The following is an 8908-nucleotide window of genomic DNA, read 5'->3' as shown; positions in this document are numbered from 1 at the left end:
ATTAGCTGGGGTTTCTAATATATTGCTATTTATAAATTAGAAGCTTTAACAACAGTTTGGGGGCATTAAGCATTTATTAAACATACCAAATATTAGTAAAGGGAGAACACGTGGCTCAAAAACTTAAATGGCCTATCTACCTGGGATAGAAGAGAGAGAGAGAGAGAGAGAGAGAGAGAGAGAGAGAGAGAGAGAGAGAGAGAGAGAGAGCGAGCAAGGAGCCACCACCTCCTCAGCATCTCAGGCCCAGAAGAAAGTCCCTGTACCTGTGTGAACAGAAGCTTCCTGAAGGTCTGGAAGAGAGGCAACCATTACACACTGCTTCAAGCTAACTGGCTAGCATCATTCACATCTATTGATTTAATGGACTTGAGGGTGGTCCCTGAGTGGAATGTGCTGAGGTCAGAGTTCAAAGAACATACCCTCTGAGAGCCAGGCTTTCAGGTAGGTGTTGTTTTAATTAAGTTAACTTTATTAGATCCCTTGATATTCTTGACCTTTTGTTTTTCCAGACAAATTTTGTTTTTGTTTTTGTTTTTTTGTGTTTTTAGTGAGGCAATTGGGGTTGAAACTTGTCCAGGGTCACACAGCTAATAAGTGTTAAGTGTCTGAGGCCAGATTTGAACTCAGGTACTCCTGACTCCAGGGCCATGCTCTACCCACTGCACCACCTTTTATTTTTTTCTAGCTCTATAAAATAATATTTAGGTAGTCGGATTGGTATGGCATTGAATAGGTAAATTAATTTGGGTCAAATTGTCATTTTTATTATATTAGCTCGGCCTGTCCATGAGCAATTGATATTTTTCCATTTATTTAGATCTGATTTCATTTGTGTGAAAAGTGTTTTGTAATTATGTTCATACAGTTCCTGGGTTTGTCTTGGAAAGTAGGCTCCCAAGTATTTTATATTGTTTACTGTTACTTTAAATGGAATTTATCTTTCTGTCTCTTGCTACTGGACTTTGTTGGTCATGTATAGAAATGCTGATGATTTATGTGGATTTACTTTATATCCTGCTACTTTGCTAAAGTTGTTCATTGTTTCAAGTAATTTTTGAGTTGATTCTCTAGGATTCTCTAAGTAAACCATCATATCATCTGAAAAGAGTAATAGTTTTGTTTCCCCCTTGCCTATTCTAATTCCTTTAATTCTTTTTTCTTCTCTGATTGCTAAAGCTAACATTTCTAGGACAATATTAAATAATAGAGGTGATAATGGACATCCCTGTTTCACCCCTGATCTTATTAGGAAGGCCTCTAACTTATCTCTTATCTAAGTTATCTGATGGTTTTAGGTAGATACTGCTTATTGTTTTAAGGAAAGCTCCACCTATTCCTAAGCTCTCTAGTGTTTTTATTAGGAATGGGTGCTGTATTTTGTCAAAAGCTTTCTCTGCATCTATTGAGATAATCATATGATTTTGGTTAGTTTTCTTTTTGATGTAGTTGATTATGTTAATAGTTTTCCTAATGTTGAACCAGACCTGCATTCCTGGTATAAATCCTACCTAGTCATAGTGTATTATTCTGGTGATCACTTGCTGTAATCTCCTTGCTGATATCTTATTTAAGATTTTAGCATCAATATTCATTAGGGAAATTGATCTATAATTTTCTTTCTCTGTTTTGCCTCTGCTTGGTTTTGGTATCACCACCATATTTGTATCATATAACAAATTTGGTAGAACTCCTTCTTCACGTATTTTTCCAAATAATTTGTATAATATAGGAATTAATTGTTCTTTAAATGTTTGGTATCATTCACTTGCAAACCAATCTGGTCCTGGTGATTTTTTCTTAGGAAGTTCATTAATGACTTGTTCAATTTCTTTTTTCTAATATGGACTTATTTAAGGATTTTATTTCCTCTTCAGTTAACCTGGGCAGTTTGTATTCTTGTAAATATTTATCCATTTCATTTATATTGTCAATTTATTGGCATACAGTTGGACAAAATAGTTCCTAATTATTGCTTTAATTCCTACTTCATTGATGGTAAAAATCACCCCTTTCATTTCTGATACTGGTAATTTGGATTTCTTCTTTCTTTTTAATTAAGTTAACTTTAAGTGAGTTGATCAGCAAAGGTAAGCCAATCAATCTTTTTTTTTTTTTTTGGTGGGGCAATGAGGGTTAAGTTACTTGCCCAGGGTCACACAGCTAGTAAGTGTCAAATGTGTGAGGGTGGATTTGAACTCAGGTCTTCCTGAATCCAGGTCCGGGGCTTTATCCACTGAGCCACCTAGCTTCCCCAATCCAATCAATCTTAATATAATCCCCTCAGATGGGAAGGGGCTTCTGGGCATCTCAAAATCCATTATTTTCTCACAGTTCATGATTCTCAGAAAGCACGACACTCCACCTTCTCTGGCTGAAGACTTGAGGATTGTAGTAAGAAGTACTGTGATGCCCCAGAAGAGTTGAGAAGCTTCAGTAGTCCTTGAAAACAAGCAGAGGGACTAGAGTCCTGCCAGCACTCTGAGGACATGCAAGCCAGGACAGGTGAAGATGAGCAATAAAGCCAAGGTAAGGACTAATTAGAGCCTGAACATCTTATCCAAGTGTCTGGGAGTAGAGCCTGGTCTTGGAACAAAGTTTCAAACTGGGAACCTCTGAAGCTGGAAATATGAATAAACAGAAAAATACATCAAACATTATAAGGAAACATTATAGATCATGGGATACTCAAGAGGTACTATTTTTCATCCTCCATTTTCAAATAGGACCAATGTCATCACAAAGTAATGTCTTGATTTGAAATGAATTGGATTTAAATGAGGCAAGGCTGCACAAAGTAATCAGCCTCACTTTATCTTCCTGAAGCATCAAAGTTCATTGGAAAGAGAGAAATCAAAACAACTAGTGATGGCCCAGGATGCAGTAGATGACCTTGGTGTCTTGGATGTCTGACCAAGCTCTAAGAACTCCACAATACCTGCTTTAGCTGCTTCCATGACATTAGAAAAAAAATGTTTTCATCCACACATTCTGCTAGGGAAAGTCTTCACATGCTTGGTGTAAACATTTTCCTAACTCACTAACAGGTTTTGTAGCCTATCAGTTACCCTCAACCTTGTTTATTTGTTTGCTGAGGTTGCTTTACCAGGCTGCAGCTGCTGAACATGCTACAGGTTCTTGGAGCAACAGGTGACTGTTGAGTGCCAAGTGGACCCCAAAGGTGGATGAGCAGCCCTAAAAATGTTTCACACCTGAGGTTCTAGTCCTCCCTGAACACCCCATCCACTTCTAGAAGTATACTTAAAGGAAGAAAGTATCTTCACAACAATTATAAGGCCTCGGGGGAAAATAATCACTTGGCCACAAGAATAATGATAAAGCCTGAATTAAAAGAAGCAGGAGATAAAAATGAAATTATGAATAAAACAAAACACCTGGAGGAAAGAAGTAGAAAAAAGAATAATAGAAGGTAGAAAACTTTACCAAATGAATACCCTGAAAATTGTAATGGAGAAAATAACTAAATGACAGCCACAGAAAACAAGAAATCTTCTAACAAAATTAAAAGATTGTAAAAAGAAGAAAATAAAAGGTATTTACTATTAAAAACAACTGACCTGGAAAACAGGGTAGGGAGAGAGAATTTTTAAACTGTAGGATTCTGATAACCATAACCAAACAAAAAACCCCAGATACTACATTTCCATAAATCATAAACGAAAACTCCTCAGATCTATTAGAACCATAGGGTAAAATAAAAACAGAAAGAATATACCAGTTACTTACTGGAAAAAACCTGGAAATGAAAACTCCCAGGAATGCTACTGCCAAAATTCAGAGCTCCTAGGTTAAAGAAACAATACGGCAAGCATTCAGAAAGAAAGTATTATCACTGTAAAAGAAATTAAATTTTAAAAAAGAAACAAGTGGTCTGAAAAAGAAATTAAATCTTGTAGTACTATATTTCAAAAGGAAAACAAAAAGATAAAGATTTTTAATTATTAATACTATATGGGAAAATGGAACTTTAATGAAACAAAATACTTTAAAACATTACTAATTAAAATATAAAAGTTTTAGAGACAGTATAAAATACAAACACAAGAATGAAGAGAAACCTAGAAGGGTAAACACCTTTGTACAATTGGAAAGAGGTAAGTAAAGATGAAGTTTTTACATTCTAATAGGGGAAAAAAAGACCTGTATCCCTTCCAAACCTAAATGACTGCAAGTGCCATAGAAGAAATTAAATAAGACAAAGAAAGGGCATGGCCATGTTATTTATGGCCTTACAGAGAGAATTTAAGAGAAGAGAAAAGGAATATTCTAGGGAAGAAAAAAAAAGAGGAATGATATTTACTATTTCTTTTCATTAAAATGCTCAAAAAGAATATAGTTATTGCTTTGCATATCACAACTTTCCCCATGACAGTTTAAATATATTGCAGATCTGCATAAGAAATCAAATTATAATTTTGGGATGATTTTACAGAAGTCACAGATGACATGCAAAGGTCAGCAGACAACACAGAAAAAGTTTAGAAATTCAGAAATGCATAAAATATATTATAAGTTCATCTTCTCTCTGTCAGGATTGAAATGGTGTGCTTCATCTTCATTCTTTTAGACCAATGGTTTATCATGGCTTTGATCAGATTCCTAAAGTCTTTCAAAGTTGTTTTTCTTCATCAGGTTAATATTGTTGGATAAACTCTTCCTCTAGTTCTTCTCACTTCATCCTGCATTAGTCCATAAAGGTCTTTACATTTTCCCATAAAACTGTGCATTTTGTCATTTCTTATGTCTCAATAATATTCCATTAATTCAAATTGTTTAGCCATTCCCCAGTAGGAGAATACTTTCTTAGTTTCCAGTTTGGGGCTACCATGAAAAGAACTGCTATAAATATGTTTGTATATAGTGATTTGCTTCTTTCTTTATTTTGGTATGGGTCTACTGAGGCAACAGGCATATTGTCTCATTATCATCATTTTCTTTAATTAAATTTTCTATTGTTTTAAAATTTTTTCTTTGACCCACTAATTCTATAAAATTTTTAGTCTTTACTTTTAAATTTTCTTGTTGAATATAATTTTTATTGTACTCTGATCAGCAAAAGATGAATTTAGTGTTTATGTTTTTCTATATTTTTGTTAAGGTATTCATGTTCTGATACCTGGTCAATTATTGTAAAGATTCCATGCATAAAAGAGAATTTTGTAACTTTAGTTCTATTCCCATTCAGTAATCAACATAGATCTTTCATATCTATTTTTCTAAAGTTCTATTGAGTACCTTAACTTTTTTCTGTTTTTTCTCTTCATTAGAATGTATATGTCTGAGAGTTGTATATTATGGTCACCACTATTATATTTTACTATTCCTCCCTGTAATTTGAATACATTTTCCTTTAAGCTTTTATGTATTATTATGTACATACACACATATATGTACATGTACATAAAATACTGGTAATTGATGTATCTTAAATCATAATGTAATTTCCCTGTTTAATTCTTTTTATGATGTCTATATTTGCCATAGCCTTTTCTGAATTGATTGTTACCCTCTGCTTTCTTGAGTTCAATAGATTTTGTTCCAGTTTCTCATTTTAACACTATATGAATATTTGTGTCTCAAGCATTTTTCTTGTAAACAACATATTGTCAGAATCTTCTAATTTATTCTTCTGTACTTTTTTAGTTTGGGGGATAACAATTCTAATCACATTTGTAGTTAAGATTGTTAATTGTGAAAAAAAAAAGATTGTTAATTGCGTATTCCTTGTTATCCTGCAGTAATACTTCTTTTTCCTCTTTATTGCCATGCCCCTTCTTATATATTAGATGGTGGTAGAATCAATCAAAAACATTCATTAATCATTTAATATGCCAGACACACTATGCTAAATGCTTGAGATAGAAAGAGGCAAAGATAGTCCCTGCTGTCAAAGAGTTTATGATCTAATGGGAAAGACGACATGTAAATAAATATATACAAAGCAGCCTGCATACAGAATAAATAGGAAATAATCAAAAGAGAGAAGGCACTAGAATTAAGAGGGGTTAGGGAAGGCTTCCTGGAGAAAATAGGATTTTAGTTGGGACTTAAAGGAAGGGAGGGAGGACAGTATTGGGAATGGAGGAGAGAGAGTATCCCAGGTATGGAGGACAGAGAAAATTCTTGGAACTGAGAGATGGAGTGTCTTGCTCTCGGAATAGCAGGAAGCCCATGTCACTGAATTTAAGAGTATCTGCTGGGGTATACATTCCAGGGATATAAACATTGATAATGAGGTCGATGCATGCATTGACAGAGCTAGCTCAGCACTTGGGAGACTCCAAAGGACACTGTGGGAAAGAAGAGGCATTTGACTACCAAACTGAAGGGCTACAGAGACATTGTGCTGACCTCATTGTTGTATGCTTGTGAAACCTGAATAGTATACCAGCATCATACCAGGAAACTGAATCTCTCCCATTTGAATTGTCTTAGGAAGGTTCTGCAACTTTTTTTTTTTTTTTGGACAGGACAATGAGGGTCAAGTGACTTGCCCAGGGTCACACAGCTAGTGTCAAGTGTCTGAGGCCGGATTTGAACTCAGGTTCTTCTGAATCCAGGGCCGGTGCTTTATTCACTGTGCCACCTAGCTGCCCCTAGGCACATTCTGAAGATCACCTGGCAACATAAGATACCAGACACTGAGGTCCTCTCTTGAGATAAACTACCAAGCATTCAAACTCTACTGCAAAGAGCACAATTCCAATGGGCTGACCACATTGTGCATATGCCAAATATATACTTACATAAAAGACTATTTTATGAAGAACTCACAGAAGACATGTGTTCACATGGTGGTCAGGAAAAACAAATGATTTAAGGACAGTCTCAAGGTCTCTTTTAAGAACTTTGGAATTGATTGCATGACATGGGAAACACTGGCACAGTTCCACCCAGCATGGCATGACCTAATCAAAGAAGGTGCTGTGCTCTATGAACAAAGAAGGATTGAAGTACCTCAAAAAAAAAATGCAAGATGCACAAATTTAGAGAATCCAACCCAAATGTTCACATGGATTATTTGTGCCCGACCTGTGGTAGAGCAGTCCAAGCTCATATTCTTCTGATCAGCCATAGTCAGACACACTGTAATTTGACTCTAACATAATGATCTCATTTTGGTCCTTTTCCAGAACAAAGGACAACAACCAACCAGTCTGCTGGAGAGTAAGATATAACAAGACTGGAAAGGAAGGAGAGGGCTAGATGATTAAGGACTTTAGGACTTTGAAAGCTAAACAGAAGGTAATAGGAAGCCAATGGAGTTTATTGCCGGAGGTGGCAGTGGGGGGCAGGGGAGGGGGTGGGGGCGGCGGAACGGGAATAAGGTGAAGGCCTGATTAGACCTGCATTTTAGGAAAAAACATTTCAAGTGCCTGAATGTGAATTGGAGTGGGTAGAGATTTGAGTTAGATAGACCCACCAGGAGGCTACTGTAATAATCTTGGCATGAGGTAATAAGGGCTTGAACTAGAGTGGTGGCACTGTCAGAGCAGAAAAGGGGAAATAATCAAAAGATGTTGCAAAGATGATTAACAAGCTTTGGCAACAGCTTTGATATGGGCTGGGGATGGGGAGAGGGAGAGGAAGTGAAGTTAGTGAGGAATCTAGGTTGATTCTTAGATTATGAGCCTGAGAGACTGGGAGGATGGTGTTGCCCTCTACAGTAATAGGGAAGGTTAGAGAAAGGGAGGGTTTAGGGGGAAAGATAATGAGAAGAGAAGTAACTTGCCTGACAGGTGATCTTATAAATGATAGTCTATTTTCTCTCTCTTGTAACTCTTTTCCTCACTCCACACTTGATCCAAGGATTTTACCCTTTCTTCTTTTTCAATCCACTTATCACATTACTCTCTCCAACATTTGAGTTTGTTTTTCTTAGACTAGCAGTGTCCTCCATTTTAGACCTCTCTACTACCTCTTCTGTTCCAATCCCCTGCAATTTCCCTTTTTAGCTTTTTCTATATGGAAATATGTATGTGTGAGATCAGGGCATAATTGTATTCTATCTTTTAACTAGTTCAGATGAAAGTGACATTTAAGGGATGCCAAACACCCTTTCCATTCCCTTCCTCATTATCACATAGTTTTCATCTTGTTCACCTCTCTGAAACAATAATGATTTTCATACCCCCCTTCCTTTCTTTCCCAGTGCAGTTCCCTGTTCCTCATACTTTTGTCTTCTCCTAAGACCAGACCATTAAAACAGAACAAAAATACCCATGAAACCTGTCATTTTAACTGTTCTCTATTACCCTTATACATATTAGGATTCTAAGTTCTTATTACCTTATTGACATGTAAACAGGTGTCACCTGTTCTCTTTAAATTAAAAATGTGTATTTTTCTGTTTCTCTCAGTGCCTTCATTTTCATTTCAAAGGTTTACTTATTTCTTTTTTATCACAAATGCTTGGAAGGTTAGTATTACATTAAAGATCCATTTTTCCACTATAGTTTTTTCTAGATAGGCTATTCTTGGTTATAAACCTTTATCTCTTATTTTTTGGAATATGGTATCCCAAGTTTCATTCTCCTTTAAAGTGTCAGCTAATTGTGGCTTATTGGTACTTGAATGTCTTCTTTTTGGTTGCTTGAATTTTTTTATTTGATCTGGATGCTCTGTATTTCAGCTGTGATAGTCTAGATATTTTCCTTTGGGGTTTCTTTCCCCTTCTTTCCTCAGTGAGTTCAGTAACTATCTAATAGCCTTTCTCTCCTCCCCAACTATTTCTCTCAAAGAAGAGAACTGAAGCATACAGATTGAAATTACCTCAAACACTCTAACCTCCAAATTCCTTAGATTATTTATTTTTCCATGACCACTTTTCCACACCACACACATATTCTTGATTTTACTTTCATCCACAAATTTACCACTTCCATAT

This window comes from Dromiciops gliroides, chromosome 3 (assembly GCF_019393635.1).
Source record: "Dromiciops gliroides isolate mDroGli1 chromosome 3, mDroGli1.pri, whole genome shotgun sequence".
NCBI lineage: Eukaryota > Metazoa > Chordata > Mammalia > Microbiotheria > Microbiotheriidae > Dromiciops > Dromiciops gliroides.
Note: the sequence above shows the minus strand (reverse complement) of the source record.